This window comes from Myotis myotis, unplaced genomic scaffold, assembly GCF_014108235.1.
Source record: "Myotis myotis isolate mMyoMyo1 unplaced genomic scaffold, mMyoMyo1.p scaffold_m19_p_13, whole genome shotgun sequence".
Lineage (NCBI taxonomy): Eukaryota > Metazoa > Chordata > Mammalia > Chiroptera > Vespertilionidae > Myotis > Myotis myotis.
Window position 1 is genome coordinate 48,749,654 of NW_023416317.1, and position 16,471 is coordinate 48,766,124.

At 46.0% G+C, this 16,471-nt stretch overlaps 1 protein-coding gene across 2 annotated transcripts in view; it reads left to right on the forward strand.

The window, feature by feature from the left end:
* The first annotated feature begins 12,097 nt into the window (after positions 1 to 12,097).
* Positions 12,098 to 16,471, forward strand: part of XCR1 (X-C motif chemokine receptor 1) — a 52,706-nt gene continuing 48,332 nt past the window's right edge. For both annotated transcript variants that reach the window (XR_004971622.1, XM_036333061.1), the window contains exons 1-2: positions 12,098 to 12,575; positions 14,438 to 14,530. The gene's annotated coding sequence lies outside the window, so the exon portion shown is untranslated. The remainder of the gene's footprint in view (positions 12,576 to 14,437; positions 14,531 to 16,471) is intronic.

Sequence of the window (16,471 nt, forward strand, 5' to 3'; positions counted from 1 at the left end):
TGGGATGGGCGGGGCAGCCATGGAGCCTATGGTGCCAGGACAGCCAAGGGGAGGAAGGCATGCACCAATCAGAAAGCATCCTAAGGGACTGGGCACCCCACCTACAACACAGTGACACCACTGGGCTGGCCTCTCTCGTTTTAGACATGCTCTTACCAAGCCACCCTCCCATTCAGGTGGGGACCTACTATGTGTTTTTTTAAATGTTTTTATTGATTTCAGAGAGAGGAAGGGAAAGGGAGCGAGGGATAGAAACATCAATGATGAGAGAGAATCATTGATCGGCTGCCTCCTGCATGCCCCACACTGGGGATCGAGCCAGCAACCTGGGCACTGACTGGGAATTGAACTGTGACCTCCTGGTTCAAGTGATTGATGCTCAATCACTGGGCAACACTGGCTGAGCGGGGACCTGCTATGTTTACAGGTTGTCTTTGTGCAAAGAAACTGGTACCACGAAGGTTTAGCAAACTTTTGTCTGAGGAGAAGGAGGTCACACTGCCCTAGGGTTTTCTTGACCCAGCAATCCCACTTCCGGATATATATCCAAAGGATCATGATCTCAAAAAGAAATCTGTGTCCCCTTGTTTATTACCGAATTATCCACAATAGCCAAGGGATGGAAATAACCTGTTAGCAGATGAATGGGGGAAATGGAATGACCCAAAGCCGAAGTCCCATTCTGGGGTTTTTAATGTGTATTATTTTATTTTATTTTTTCTGTGTTTTTTTTTTTTTGTGGTAAGATACACATAAAATATACCATCTTAACCATTTTTAAGTGCACAGTTAAGTGGTAGTATAAATACATTTATAATGTGCAACCATCACCACCATCCAGCTCCAGAATTCTTTTCATCTTGGAAAACTGAAAGTCCATACCCATTAAAAAATAACTTCTCACTTCCCACCCGACCCCCAGGCCCTCACGGAATCGTGGGATCACGCAGTATTTGTCTTTCTCTGAGTGGCTATTTCACTAACCATAATGTCCTCAAGTTCCATCCATGTTGTAGCCTACATCAGAATCGCCTCCCTTTTTACGGCTGAATAATATTCCATGGTACATATATACTACATTTTGCTTATCCACGTATTCATTGATGGATACTTGACTTGCTTTCATGTTTTAGCTATTGTGAATAATGCTGCTATAAATATGAAGGTACAAATATCTCTTTGAGAACCAGTTCTTGGACATCCCAGGAACTACGAGTTTGAGGTATTTTACAGTTTCAATATTAGACTGTAGTACATTCCTTTCAAAGTTGCTATATCTTTGCAGAGCGGTTTCCAGTGGTTTGAGAGAAAGCCGTGGGGAGCAGGGACTGAGGGTGACAGTGTCCAGGGGATTCCAAGATTCGAGAATGGGGCTGTGCCCAACAGGTGTGCATATCCCACTGACACTGATTAATTAAAAATATAATCAAATATTATGTTTTCTTTCCATTTGTGTTTTCAAACAGCTCTACACAAAAGCACTTAAGTTGTTTGGATCTAACCACTTAATAAGCGGAACGGCTTGGTGTTTCTTTCGGCCTCGGGGCACTGAGGGAAAAGTACTCAGATGGGAGGGACTCTGTGAACTGAGAATTGTTGGAGCTCCTCTGGACTAAGGACTTGCTTAGAAGCTGGAGTGTATGTGGTTGTGGGAGCTGGCACGAGTCTGTACAGGCTGTCGCCTGGCATCCAGGACTGGGAGGGAATCTGTGCGGCTCAGCCACACAGGCAGTCAGGGAGAAAAGCTAGATGTGGACAACGGCGAGGACCAAGTGCAACCTGGCAGGACTAACCGCAATGCACGTGGACAATTAGGCCTCATGAGGACAAAGCGTGTGCATAGGGACCTGCAGGGAAGCTGCCCTTACCCATGCTGATGCCAGGCGCCCAGCCCAGGGCTCAGGAGCAGCGGGACCTGCAGTCGCTGTGGGGCCAGGTGCTGCCCAGCAGGTGGACCACAGTGCGTGGAAGCCACCACGGCCCGGCACCTGCTTGCATCATCAGAGCACGACATTGTTGCTTCACTCTTACAGATGGCTCGCTAATGATCTCTCCTGGCGGACACTCACATGGACCCCTACAAGCAAGGGCTTCTGGGAAATGTTAGTCCAGTTTAACTAGACTGACACTGGACAAAGCCACCAGAAAGGGTGGTGTTCATTTTCATCTGTGCCCTCTTTCAGTGCTATCCTTTAAAAAACAAACAGCCCTGACTGGTTTGGCTCAGTGGATAGAGCGTCGGCCTGCAGTCTAAAGAGTCCCAGGTTCGATTCCGGTCAAGGGCATGTACCTTGGTTGCTGGCACATCCCCGGTGGGGGGGTGTGCAAGAAGAGGCAGCTGATCGGTGTTTTTCTCTCATCGATGTTTCCGACTCTCTGTCCCTCTCCCTTCCTCTCTGTGAAAAATCAATGAAATATATATTTTTAAAAAAATAAAAAACAAACACACACATAATAAGAAAATCTATTCTTTGTGAAAAAAAAGAAGTGAAGAAAGAAAGGGAAGAGGGGAGGGAAGAGCAAGGGGGAAAGTTGAGGAAAGAGAGTCAGAGAAAAGAAGATGAGAAGTTGTTTCTGAAAAGGACAAGTTTTGGATGAGCATTTCAGAATGAGGGTTTGGTGTCAGTGGAAACCCTGAAACATGACAACCTCTGGGAACCAAAATGTTGGGTAGGATTTCCACAGTGTGCGTGGGGAGCCAGGCGGCACCCGGGGTGGGAGGGATGAGCTGGCAGATGGTCAAGAGCAAAAGGCCACCAACAAATATTGAAGTTGAGACTGGCCAGCATGGCTCAGTGGTTGAGCATCGACCTATGAACCAGGAGGTCGCGGTTCAATTCCTGGTCAGGGCACATGCCCGGGTTGTGAGCTCCATCTCTAGTGTGGGGTGTGCAAGAGGCAGCTGATCAATGATTCTCTCTCATCATTGATGTTTCTATCTCTCTTCCTCTCCCTTCCTCTCTGACATCAATAAAAATATATTTAAAAAATATATTGAGTTTGAGTTTTCTATCAGGAGATGACTCACACTTTGAGCACAGGCTTTCTAAGATGGTATTTACATGCCAGGAGACCCTGGGTAACATCCCTCTGAACTTCACTTTTCACATTAATAGAAAAGTGTAGTTAAAATAGTGGGAGTTATAAAGACTTGAGATAAAGTCCTTGTCAGGTAGTACTAATTGCTCAGAACCCTCCTGTACCCACAACTCCTACTGCTGAACCGCCTACTGCTCACTCCTCCTGGGTCTCCGGGCCTCTTTCTGCCTGGTAACAGTGGAGCAAACTGGGTGGATTGCCGCAGAGCTGCAAACGGGGATTTAATACCTTAACTGCCTATGAGGAGCTGCTGCCCCAGAGTGGCCCCCATATTTTATTTTTACTTCTAACAACGTTTTCTGAAAAGGAAGTTTGAGTGCCTTTTCTTTGAAACAGAGTCACACTTCAGTGATTTCCTTGTATTACTGTGATGCCCAAGACACCTTCAGGAAGCTGATGCTGTGGCCATTCACACTTGACATCACTGGGGTCGGTCAGGATGACTGCTGAGCCCTTCAGGCCTTCCTTAATTCACTACTTGGTTCTCGAGAAGGAGAAAAAAAGGAGAAGTCACCCTGGTAACTTTGATTCTGAATATGTGTCTTTGCAAAATTGCAGAAGTTCAAGCAGCTTCGTACTTCTGTTTTGTCAAAATTCAGGTTTCCTTTATTTTCACCAGGAAGCAAGGCTGGGGGTTGTCCTGAAAGTAAATAGAATGGCATTACTAAATGTGACAACAGAAAGGCTGCAAGGATGTTGCCCACAGCTGTGCCTGTTCTGAGCGAGAACTAGACACTTCCTGGAGGGCCGGCATTCATTTAAAGCAACGAATAAAATGGACTGCTGCTTCCTGCTTTCTTGGACACCTTTTATATATTGAAGATAAAAGGGGGAACAAAAAAGAAGCAAACAAAAAACAGAAAACCCCAGGGGATTGGTCAAATAGATCCAATAATGATGTTCTGCGGCCGGCTTGTAGCAGCCACAAGAACCAATTGCGTGATCTCTTTCCCAATGCCATAATAAGTCATATAGCATTGGTAACTTGGAACTGGACATGGTTAGCATATTTACACCAGGGAAATTGGCAATGTTACAAATCGGGGCTGGGGTTTTTATTTCTTTGTTCATTTTTCTGGGTTTTTTTTGCTCATTTTGAGAGACAGTGGTTAAACATGAGGACCCCACTGTTTGTAGTATATTCATGAAATGGAATTTTAAGCTCTTATCAATATTAACATTACAGAGAATGTTTAATAATAAAATAGTATGTGTATGGGAAAGATCAACTTAGACCCTCACCTCACACTACACACAAAGATTAACTCAACATAAGTCAGACTTAGATGTAAGAGCCAAAACAAACATTTAAAAGAAGACATAGAAGAAAATCTTCAGACTTTGAGCGAGGCATAGATTTGCCAAATGCAATACCAAGAGCATGGTTCATAAATGGGGGAAAAGTGAGAAAATGGACTTCATCAAAATTCAAAACTTTTGCACTTCCAAAGATAACATTAAGAAAATTAAAAGACAGGAAATAGACCAGGAGAAAATATTTGCAAAACACATATCTGATAAAAATACTTTTATTCAATACTCACAAAGAACTCATACAACCTAAACAGTTGTAGTCACAAGTAAGAAAGAGGAAGATAGAGGGAGATTTGGCTACTGAAGAAGGAAAGGCAATGCAACAACAAAAGCAGAGACTGGAGTGAGGGGAGTCACAAGTCAAGGAATATGTCAGCCAAGAAGATATTGAAAAAGACAAAAAACAGATTTTTCCCCTGGACCCACCAGGAGGAACAAGGTCTGCCAACACCTTGATTTTAGCCTCATAAGATTCGTTTTAGACTTGTGGCCTCCACGACTGCAAGAAAATAAATTTGTGTTGATTTGTTACAGCAACAATAAGAAACTAATACAGACACCCTGGTCACAATTTCCATCCTTCCTGGAGCTGGTCATCCAATCACCATCCATCACTTTACTCCTTCTCTATCCAGACACTTGATCCCAAGCTGTCCTCATGGCATCTATTATTTTTAATATTTGAAATTTTATTTCAAGAATTTCTTGACAACTATTGAATGTTGCAAGACTAGGATCAAAACTCACTCATGACTTTTAGTTCCACATTTGACCCTTTTGGAGGTTGAAAAACTCTTTAGATGGTCGTTTCGATGTGGCAATACCCCCCTGTGATAGGCCAACAGAAAGCCATCCAGCCCCTTTTGCATTCTTCTAGTAACTGGGAACTTGCTTTCTTCTATGAATTTACAAAGAAAGTGTTCCCTTGTTCAGGCCAGCTAATCTCTAACTAGCCTGAGACCCAAGAACTAAACAACAGATGTTGAAAACAGAGGAGCATCTGAAAACCGGGATCAGAATTGAGACCTCACTTCTAACCACCCACATCTAGAGCATTTGACCAGCTACTTAGTATGAAGGAGCTACTGAGTTATATGTGTGGCCATCGTTGTATATATGCCCCAACTGGTTGTTATTTTCACCCAGAAGTAATTTATCCATTGTATTCTTTTGATTCTCCCCAAGTATTGGGAGAGTGGGGAAAGGGAAGTAGACTTCATTTGTTTTCTAAGTCCAGAGATATTCAGATCTTTGCAATCAATTTTCCAGAAAAGTGTCACAGGGTTGGTTCTTATTGTCCTAGTTGTAAGGTAAGTCTTTTCCACTTTTGACGTGGTCACAACGTAGTTGTTTCCCCTGAACTGGTTTCCATCCCAGATCTTACCATCTAGTTCTTGTGCATGACTGATGTTTTAAGTAGGAGAGCACGAATTTACTTTCTTTCCTATGAAATCTCATCTTGTTGGTTTCAGTTCGGCAGCCCAGTTTATCAAGATCCATTGGAATCTTCATCTTTGCTGTTCACCTTTGCATTGCAGTCATAACCCATGTTCTCCCTCTCAAAATTGACAAGCTGTAAATGCTTCATGAAAGGTTATTGTGTCAACTGTCATAAAATCAGCTCTGTAAGAAAACTGAAAATTTGAGCTGTATTCACTTTCTCTCCCTTGAGGAAGTTAAAGGTCAATGCAGTAGAGATAGGAGTAGTACAAAGTTCTTTGGGCACTGTGGCTTTGGAGCCGTGGTTACAGAGCTGAGGATCCAGGCATGTACTCATGCATGTGCACAAAGAGCAAAAAGAAGAGGGCTTCTGTGAAAGAAGGGGATCTGGGAGGGTAGAACCAGCCCATCGAGATGAAGATCAGGAAGAGTGGACACCAAGACTCCTTGAGCTGCCTTGTAACTACTTGCAGGACGTTAAAGTTGTTATCTGCTCTGTTTTTAGGTCCCGTGGAGTGAAGGAGAGAAGGAACTTCAGCAATTCGAAGGCACCTTGCAGGGAGATCAACTCATGAAGAAGGGAAGCAGATATGATACCTACCACTTCCTCCCCATTGTCCAGGAAAATAACGCGTATATTAGACATGGAAGGGGAGGAGAATGATAGCACAAGGGGCAGGGGGCAAATATTAACACTGGGTGTATCTGGACCTTCCAGCCTTCTCGGCACCCAGCCAATGCCACGTGACCCGGAAGAACCCCTCAGCACCCAAGTGAGTGTGGGCAGAATGCAAGGCAGTTGAGGGAGGAAGGGGGTGCTTGGATCCCCAGCTCAGATCCTTAGGCAGAGCCATCCCTGTCCCTGCACAGGTGGGGAGCAGCAAGATAGGATGGAAAGCAAAGTTCTCTAAACTTTTTTAAAAAATTATTTTTTTATTGATTTCAGAGAGGCAGAGAGAGGGAGAGGGAGAGAGAAACATCAATAATGAGAGAGAATTATTGATCAGCTGCCTCCTGCATGCCCCCTACTGAGAATCAAACCCTAACTTCTGGTTCATAGGTCAACACTCAACCACTGAGCCATGCTGGTTGGTCAGGTCTCTAAACTTTTGATGACAGGCTGCTGTCAATAAGTGCTGGGCAAGTATCTCCAATGTGGGAATACTAATTTATTTATTATGATATATGTGTTCCAGCTCCACTTTTCTTAGCTATGTGACCATGGGCAACACTTCATTTTCTCTCAACCTTGGTTTCCTCACCTGGGAGGTGGATATTGACCTCAGTATTCACTACAGAGGATGTAGAGCCTTGGGGAGGGTTCAGAGATACTTATACCGCACAAAGAGTGTGTGACATCTGGGGATCAGTCAATAAAAGCTCATGTCTCTAATTATGACCAAGGAAAATGAGGAGGGGACTTGAGGAGTCCTGGTCCTCAGTCTAGTTCAGTCCTCCGTGGCCTGAGCAGGTCATTTTCCCTCCCGGGTCTCAGTTCCTCCATTTACAACAGGAAGCCATTGGGCCCAGCACTGACATCGCAGAGGAAGCTGTAGACAGGGGTGTTAGGTCTGCACTGAAAGACACTGAGAGAGTTTAAGAAATTGTATTGCATTCTCTCACAGCGGGCTGAGAACAGTGTGTCAGTGTCAGCCCCCAAGGGGATGGTTAGGTTCTCTTATGTAGGGTGGAAGTATGTAACACAGGGTCAGGGTGTGGGTGCGCCAGATGGTCAAGCAGAAGGAATGAAGGGGAGGGCACGAGTCAGTCAAGGGAGGCAAGGGAGGAGAGTGCACAGGTCAGTCAGGCAGAGAGGAGTCCTTATCTTGCAGACACCAGCTGTCTGTCCCAAGCCATGGGAAAAGGCTTATAACAATGTATATTTCAGAAACACGTCCAAGGAGGAGAGATTAGGGGTAGTTCATCCTAACAAGGGGAACAATGATCAGGGTTGTCCTGAGTCCTTGTGGGGTGAATAACCTGGTCCAGACTCAGTCAGATAAGCCTTAAGCAATGATCACATGATCTAATCCATTAGACTTTATATTTCCTGTCTCATTCACGTGACCAGCTTAGGGTATGGTTGTCATTTGCTACAGTAACAAAAGAAACACCGAAAGCTTGCTGTCTTAAAATACCAATACTACTTATTATCTGGCATAATCCTGTGGGTGCTGAAGGGTTCTTCCGGGTCACGTGGCATTGGCTGGGTGCCGAGAAGGCTGGAAGGTCCAGATACACCCAGTGTTAATATTTGCCCCCCGCCCCTTGTGCTATCATTCTCCTCCCCCTCCATGTGTAATATACGCGTTATTTTCCTGGACAATGGGGAGGAAGTGGTAGATCTCATGGCCTGCATACTTTCTAAACACTTCAGGGTGTATTTCCTAAGAACAAGGACATTCTTTTGTGTAGCCACAGAACAATGATGGAAATCAGGAAACTTAACATCCATCAGATGCACGGTCCATAGTCACATTTTTGCCAATTGCCCAGAAACAGCCCTTGGCAAGCTATCTCCCAACTTGGGATCCTGCTTTGCGTCAAGCTGCCACATCTCTGTTTTCAGCGGATTTTCACCTGGAAGAGCCCTCGGCCTTTCTTGGTCCACACCTGCTCTTTAGGCAAGTGGATTTCTGTGTGAGGGCTGGGGGTGCTTAGAGCCATCTCCTTCCTGCCACACCTGCTGCCTGCCTTAAGAGTCCATTAGAGTCCATTAAAGTCCATTAGGGACAAAGAGTCTATTTGCTCTTTGTCCCTAATCCTTCTGGGGGTAGACCAGGAAGTCCCACTGAGCAGCCTCGCCCTGGGGCTGAGAGAAGAGACAGGGAATGTAAAATATTCCTTCTGTGTTGTTTTCTTGTGACTTCTTTCCAGCCAGGAAAATGTGATTCTGGTAACCCATGCTTGTTCCCTTTTCTTTTTAACCACATTTTGTTACAAAAACAATATGCTGGCCATCATAAAGGGAACTTCCCAACAAGGACTTTCCTCTCTGAACCTGTTTATTTTGACATGTGCAGGTCTAGTGATGCATTTTGGGTTTTTTTAACTATATTTTTATTGATTTCAGAGAGGAAGAGAGAGATAGAAACATCAATAATGAGAGAGAATCATTGATCAGCTGCCTCCTGCATGCCCCATATTGCAGATTGAGCCCACAACCTAGGCATGTGCCCTGACCAGGAATGAAACCGTGACCTCCTGCTTCATAGGTTGACGCCCAACCATTGAGTCACGCTGGCCGGGCTAGCAATGCATTTTATATACTTGAAGCTGCTGTGCTATGCTTATGTCCTCTGCTTTTTCACATTTTCTAAAATCTGATTGTTCCCTGTCACTCCCCTCCATGTAGGACACTCAGAATAAAGTGGGGACATGACCTCCAGTGGCTTGGGAGACCCCTGCCTGTTCTCACCCCAACGCGTGGTTCCTGTGCTCCCCACAGCAGACACCAGGCTCTCTCTCAGCTCAGCCTTTCCCTGCCACGGATCCATAGTGCCACCTGTTAAATGTCCCTCGGCGTGGCCTAAACATCACCTCTTGCTCTTGCCACCCCAGCTGCTCCCTCAGACCAGACCAGTCACTCTCACTGATTCCAAGTAGATGTTACCACTGTTTTGTAAATGGGCTCACGTGTCTGCCTCCCCCACTGACTGTCATTTCCTTGGAGTTCCAATGTCCCCAGCACCAGGCTTACCACATGGAGGTACCCCCGGAACTCTGGGGGTGAATAAGGCAGATGTGAGGAACAGTATCAGAACCCTTTTACTCTGATTTCACTTCCAAGCCGTGCTCATAACACTCCTCTCTTTGAGCATCATGACATCTGCTGTGCCCCTCCACCCCTCCCGCATCCCCGCCGGCTTCACCCCCTGGTCTGACAGCTCCTTTTTTGGATTCTAAGTCTGTTTAACAAAGGTTCTTTGCTTGATCAAACTTGAATCAGGCTTCTGAACATTCTCCTAGGCCCATACATCAGGGCACTTCTTTGTAAAATTCGGTTTTTAGCAAGAACCCTGCAGAGTGGTTGTAGTAAGAGCTTCCATCCTTGATATCTGATCACCCTTAGCTCCTGACTGGGTTTCTCAGGCTCCACCACCCCCCTCACCAGCCTCAGCAAGAATCCTGGTACCTTGCTTTCGCCAGAACAACCCCCTCACCCTGCGTGTTTCCTGGTAGTAATTTTCCACGCACTGCCCCCACCCATTCCTGGGTTATAAATTCCCACTGTTGTTCTCACTGCAGTGGTCCCTGCATCCATTGTGATGGCTTGAACCAAGTGCTTTCGCACGTGTCAGTGAACTTGATCCCCTCTAATAATTCCATCTCCCCCGGGGACCAGCTGTGTAAAAAGGTGCGCTACCCTTCCGCCCTTGAGTTTCTTGACCTCAAATTCTTTGTCCTCCCCACCCTTCAGCCACCCACATTACAAACCTTGTCACCTCCAGAATCTGCCTTACCAAGAAATCTTTAACTTAGCATCTCCCCCTCTGACCACAACATCCTATTGTTCCCACCCCCCTCTTACCCTCCCTCAGTATATCACTCCCTCCTGTTTTCCACCCCGTCAAGACCTCTGGCAGCTTGGACTGCTATTTTTATTATTATTATAATTACTAGAGGCCCGATGCATGAAATTCGTGCAAGGGGCTCAGTCCTCGCAGCCCCAGCTTTGTCCAAAAGGTCATTCAGCTATCCAGTCTAATTAGCATATTATGCTTTTATTATTATAGATAATTATTATCAGCCCCATGCTGTCTTTTTGTTTTGTCTTGTTTTTGTTAATCCTCAACCAAGGATATTTTTTCCTTTGATTTTTATAGGGAGTGGAAGGGAGGGGTTGAGAGGCAGAGAGAGAGAAACATCGATGTGAGAGAGATACATCAATTGGTTGCCTCCCTCAGGGTGGAGCCTGCAACCGAGGTATGTGCCCTTGACCAGAATCGAACCCACGACCCTTCAGTCCGTGAGCCAACACTCTAACCACTGAGACAAACCAGTCAGGGCCTCATACTGTCTTGACTTAATTCTTCCTTCAACCAGACACATGGTCACTACCTCAGTCCATCTGGTCCCAATACACTCTACACGCTGCCCTTCTGGCACCTCTGCCTCAAGGAAGCCTGGCTCTATCTAGCAGTTCCACTTCTGTATGGATGCTCAGCCTTCTAGAGAAATTCACCCAGGGGTGAAGACTCCACAGACTCATGGTCTCCAGTGTCAAGTCCTGGCTCTGCCACTTCAGGCCATGAAATGCTTGTTACTTCATCTCTGCAAGACGTGGCTTCCTCACCACCAAGTGGGAAGCAAGAGCACATGGCTCTCTGGAGTGCGGGGAAGGTCAGCGCGGGCATGCAGCACACTGCAGTAAATGTGAGCGACAGCAATTGCCATCATTGCTGATGGCCAACCCTTCACGCAAGGGCAAGGGGAGGTTTCTCTGAAACCACTGACAGCTGGTCCAAGCCTCCGTCTTCCTTCTCCAGCCCCTCATCCCGCCTCTTCCGTGATCATTCACCACTCAGCTCCTCCTTCATGGAGGAGACGAAGCCACTGGCGTAAAGCTGGGCATTCTATCTCATTCTCATTTGTCCGCACCCTCTGCCATTCCTAGCTCCATGTTTAGGATGTGCTCTTACCCTATCCCTGCCCAGGGCTGATTCCCCTCTTCGGCCTTCAGGTGTTAACCTGCCCCTTGCCCTCATGTCGGCTTCCATCAGCGGGCCCCTCACTGTTTTGCACCTTCGACCTCTCCAGTGACCCCGTCCTTCCAGCAACAAAAAAGCGAGCACCTAAGGAGACGTCCACTTCTGAGAAGATGGAGTCAATATCCTTTTCCTGTTCCCTTCTCTAAGTACAACTAAAAACCCAGGACGTTATAGATAAGACAAACATAGGAAGACTGAAAGGTGGAGAGAGGAAGAAAGACTGATTACAGATCACAGGACTAGAGGAAGTACACAGTGGTGAGTTACCTGGGTTTTCGTCTTCCCTTATATATACCAAAATTGGAGCTGAAGAAGCCAGCAACCAGGAAACACCAACAGGGAAGGAGGCAAAAAGCCCTGCTAGGGCTGCCGTAACAAAATACCACAGATTGGATGGCTTTGGTATTGGGATATGCTTATCTCATAGAGGTGAGGTAGAAACTGTTCCTTCCTCTTTGATTTTTTAAAAGAGTTTAAGAAGGATTGGTGTTAATTCTTCTTTATATGTTTGATAAAACTCACCACTTAAGCCACAGGGTCCAGGACTTTTCTCGGTTCAGAGATTTTTGATTACTCATTCAATCTCTGAACAAGCGTTATCTGAATACCAAAGCTAGATGAAGAGACAAGAAAACTACAAACCCATATTCCTTATGAGTATTTATTCAAAAATCCTCAACAAAACACGAATAAATCAAATTCAGGAGCATATTAAAAGGAGTATGTATATACCATGACCAAGTGGGATTTATTCCTGGAATACAGCTATGGTTCAACACCTACAAAACTCAATCGACATAATATACCATTCAGGAACTACAGCTACAGTGTCAATAAATCATTACAGGCTTTTCTGCTTCGTATGCGCTTCTTCCACATTTTGTATTCTCATCAGCATGTGACCCGTTCTGACTAAATGGATCAGCTGAGATTGAATTGACTCATGTATTTCAGCAAAAGCGTGAGGATGTGTGTGCGGATGGATGGACCTCTCATTCACAGCTGACGGAGGTGCGTGAATACTTGCTCCCTCTCTAGAGGGTGTCTTTCTCTAACTATATTTTAGATCTTAAAATTGTTCATATCTTTTGACCCAGGAATTTCATTTCTAGATATGACCCTAAAGAACTAATCAGGCATAATGCATGCAAGAATATTCAATGTTCTACCAGCATTCATACTGAAAAGTGAGAGAGAGCTGAACCGCCTAACAGTATGTGTGTGGCTAAATCAATTATGGTAAACCTGTGTGACTAACTGTATGTGGTTATTACAAATTATTCTAGAGAACTGGAATGATATAGGGAAGTACAATGCCGTGCTAAGTGAGAAAAATGGAAAACAATTTGATTTCAATTTCACCCAAAAAACCTAGAAGGAAATACTTCAAGTTATAAGTGGTTCTTGCTGAGTTGTCTTATTGATTGGGGGGTGAAGTTTGTTTTTATTTTTGAGGTAGTTCTCTAAGTTTTTGTTAGTAACTCTATATTTCCTTTCTAATGGTTTTCATTTATTATGAACTATTTCAAACATTCAAAAAATAGAAAGAAATGAGCAGATATACATTAGGTCTCTACCTCATACAATAAAAAAAAATAATTCCAGATTAATTAATTAGTTCCAGATTAATTAATTAATTCCAGACAGTGGAATGGAGAGACGTTGGTAAGAGAATATAGAAGAGCCTGTCTGATCTCAAGGTGAAGACCTCAACTGCTGACCTCTTTAGCAAAACATGTGCTGTTTCAATATTCCCGTCTAACAAGCCAGCCCAAAACTCAGTGGCTTAAAGCAGCAACCAGCTTTCCCTGTTGACAATTCTGCAGTTGAGCAGTTAAGTCTGGGCTTAGTGGGGCAGGCCTTTAGGTCTTAGCTGGGCTCATTCGTGTAACTGTGGCCGGCTGTCAGGTTAGCTGGGGACTGGGTCAGAGGGTGTCTGGGCCACATGTCTATGGTCCAGGAGGCTAGCTTGAGCTCATGTACCTGGCAGCTGGCAGAGTTCCAGGCCTCTGAGCTCAGAGCTCCCACAGCCTCACTCCCACTGCATTCCCTTGGCCAAAGCAGGTACTGAGAGTCCAGTAGGGTAGCGATAGTACTACCTCCTGCCTGGAGGAGCTGTACAGACATTGCACGGATGCAGGAACGCAGGGAGTGGAAAGATTGCGCCATCTGTGCAATCGACCATAAAGTATACAATGCACAAACCATAAAGGAAAAGATTGATAGTCTGAATACATAAGAATTAAAACTTCTAAAAAAAAAAGAAGAATTAAAACTTCTGCATGAAAAATGACACCATATATGTATTACTCTTATAATCATAAAACAAAGTTAAAATAAAGATTTCAGGATACTGCACATTATTTTTTTTATAAAAGCCCTGAAGAAAGTATCTATGTAAAAATCTGAACTTCCAAAGTGGGGGAATTATTAGAGCAATAATTTCACTATAGTTGGACGCTTTCTCCTCAGACAGGCGTATTACAAGACTCAAATAGTAAAGCCCACCTCCTGCATTTGAAAAGGAATTCCATCCACAGAAATTCTTATTACACATCTTATTACATGGTACAATAAATTGTGTCTATTTAAACTGTAAGTGCTGCCTTAGCTGGTTTGGCCCAGTGGATAGAGCATCGGCCTGAGGACTAAAGGATTCCAGGTTCAATTCTGGCCAAGGGCACATGCCCGGGTTGCTAGCTCGATCCCCAGTAGGGGGCTGCAGGAGGCAGCCAATCAATGATTCTCTCTCATCATTGATGTTTCTATCTCTCCTTCTCCCTTCCTCTCTGAAGTCAATAAAAAAGTATATTTTTAAATAAATAAATGATAAAATTATAAGTGCTTCTTCATCTTAATTTTTCTCATTCCAGGAGGATTATCGAATCAATCACCAGAACCTTGGAGGTCTCCTGCTAAAGAAGCAGGAACATTGAGGGGCTTGAACTTTCCTGTCTTCAGAGAGAGTGAGTAGGAAGAGACTGGGTCTAAGCACAGACTGAGGGACCTACACTTTTTCTTTTTCGAGCCGGGGCTCAAAAATCCAACCTTTGCCTTTTGTGTGACTCTGGAAGTGCCCGAAACACCAGCCCCCGTGGCCCCCTCCAAGGCCAAGCGTGAACAGTTTGGGTCAGACCATGAGTTACCCAAGTGGCTCATGGCCCATCACAGTGTGAGCAGAGGGTGTTGCGGTGTCTCCAGGACGTGATCACAAATGCAGCCCTGAGCAGCAACAAGCCTGAAAGCAACCTTTCAGCTGAGAGCAGCAGCCCTGGGTCCTTCCTGGCTTGTACCCATAGATGAAAAAGAAAGGGAGTACCAGAGATCGAGTGAGGGGCTGGGAGTGGGGGGCACAGAATTCTCTGGGTGCCTCCACTCATTTGCCCATCCTTCAGACCCACCACACTGGCCAGCATCCTGGAAAGAGCCCCTCATGTAAATAACACACGGGTAGTGAGTGAGTCACCTCTGTCTTTGAAGGACCGACCAAGGTGAGAGCTGAGAGCTGATGTAATCTCTTCACCCAGCTTCCTGCCCAAGTGGCTAGAACACCCATCACGACCCTTGCTGTCTGCTGGCCCAACTCTGCAAGGGGGAGGGGGCGGCAGCATGGTACCCCACCTACATATGTCAGGGCCCTGCTTAGATCCCTGGGGCGTTGCTTGATGATAAACATGGCGATTTTGCCTTTACAATTATTTACCTGCACCTCCAAGGGCCACAGGAAGGGTTCACAAACACTTGGTTTCTCACAGAAACGCTCTGCAAAGGGGCAGGGGAGGGTCTCTTTCCCTTTTAGCCACCAGGAAAGTTCAGGTTTTAATCTACCCTTCACGCGGGGGAGGGCAAGGCCCCAGGACCTGGGAAGCACGGGCCTCCCTTCCCCAGTTTGGGGGGAGACTCCAGCCGGCTACCCTAGGAACGTGCAGAAGGAAGTGACTGAGGAACAGTGGCCAAGAGGAGGGCAGTGTGTTCATGACCTGGGAGATGGGAACAGCTCTCCTGGGGGGCGGGGGGAAGGGGGCAGGTGCCTCTGGTTTGCTTTGAGTTGATGGTATAGCAAGGAGCGTGGCAGAGGCAGGTCGGTGTCATTTCTGTGAACACTGCCTCCAGTTGCCATGGTGTCCACAGATGCTGAGATGCTCCTGTGGCAGCTCAGTGCACAGGAAGTGCCTGACCATGTGTGAAACCGACCCTTATCTCAGGTCTAATCTCAGAAGGGCCACTGCATGGGCCCCGGGAGGTCTCTTCCTGTGGGCTCAGACTCCCCTTGGGGGGCCCCCTTTTGACACCTACGCCATCCCACCTCTGCGTGGAGTGCAGTCATTTCCCGCAACAGAAAATTTCCAGAAAATTGCTTCTGAAGTACCCCATCCCCCCAGGCATGCAGGCAGGTGAGCGGCCAGGAGCCAGCGGTCCTGGATTGCAAGAGGGATGTCTGACTTTGCTTTGGCTTTATTTTGTTGGTTCTGTTTGCTTTTAATAGCTCTTTGCACAAATGTATTAGCCTGAATGGGGTCTTGGTACCCCATCCCCCCACCTCAAATCATGGGTGTCATGGAGACGACAGTGACCTGAGGGGGAGGAAACTTTATCTCTGGAAGAGCAGGGGAGCCCCCACGGTGACTGTGGAATTCAGTCTGTTGTACCCAGAAACCTCTCCCCCAAGAAAAATGATGCTGACTCAGCTGCTGAGAGACTCAGAGACTCCAAGAGGGCTGGGACACTATGACTGAATAAAAGAGCATGTGTTCTGCCCTGGCCAGTTTGGTTCAGTGGATAGAGCGCCTGCCGCGGACTGAAGGATCCCGGGTTCAATTCCGACCAAGGGCACATGCCCAGGTTGGGGGCTTGATCCCCAGTAGGGGGTGTGCAAGGTGGCAGCCGATCAATGTTTCTCTCTCATC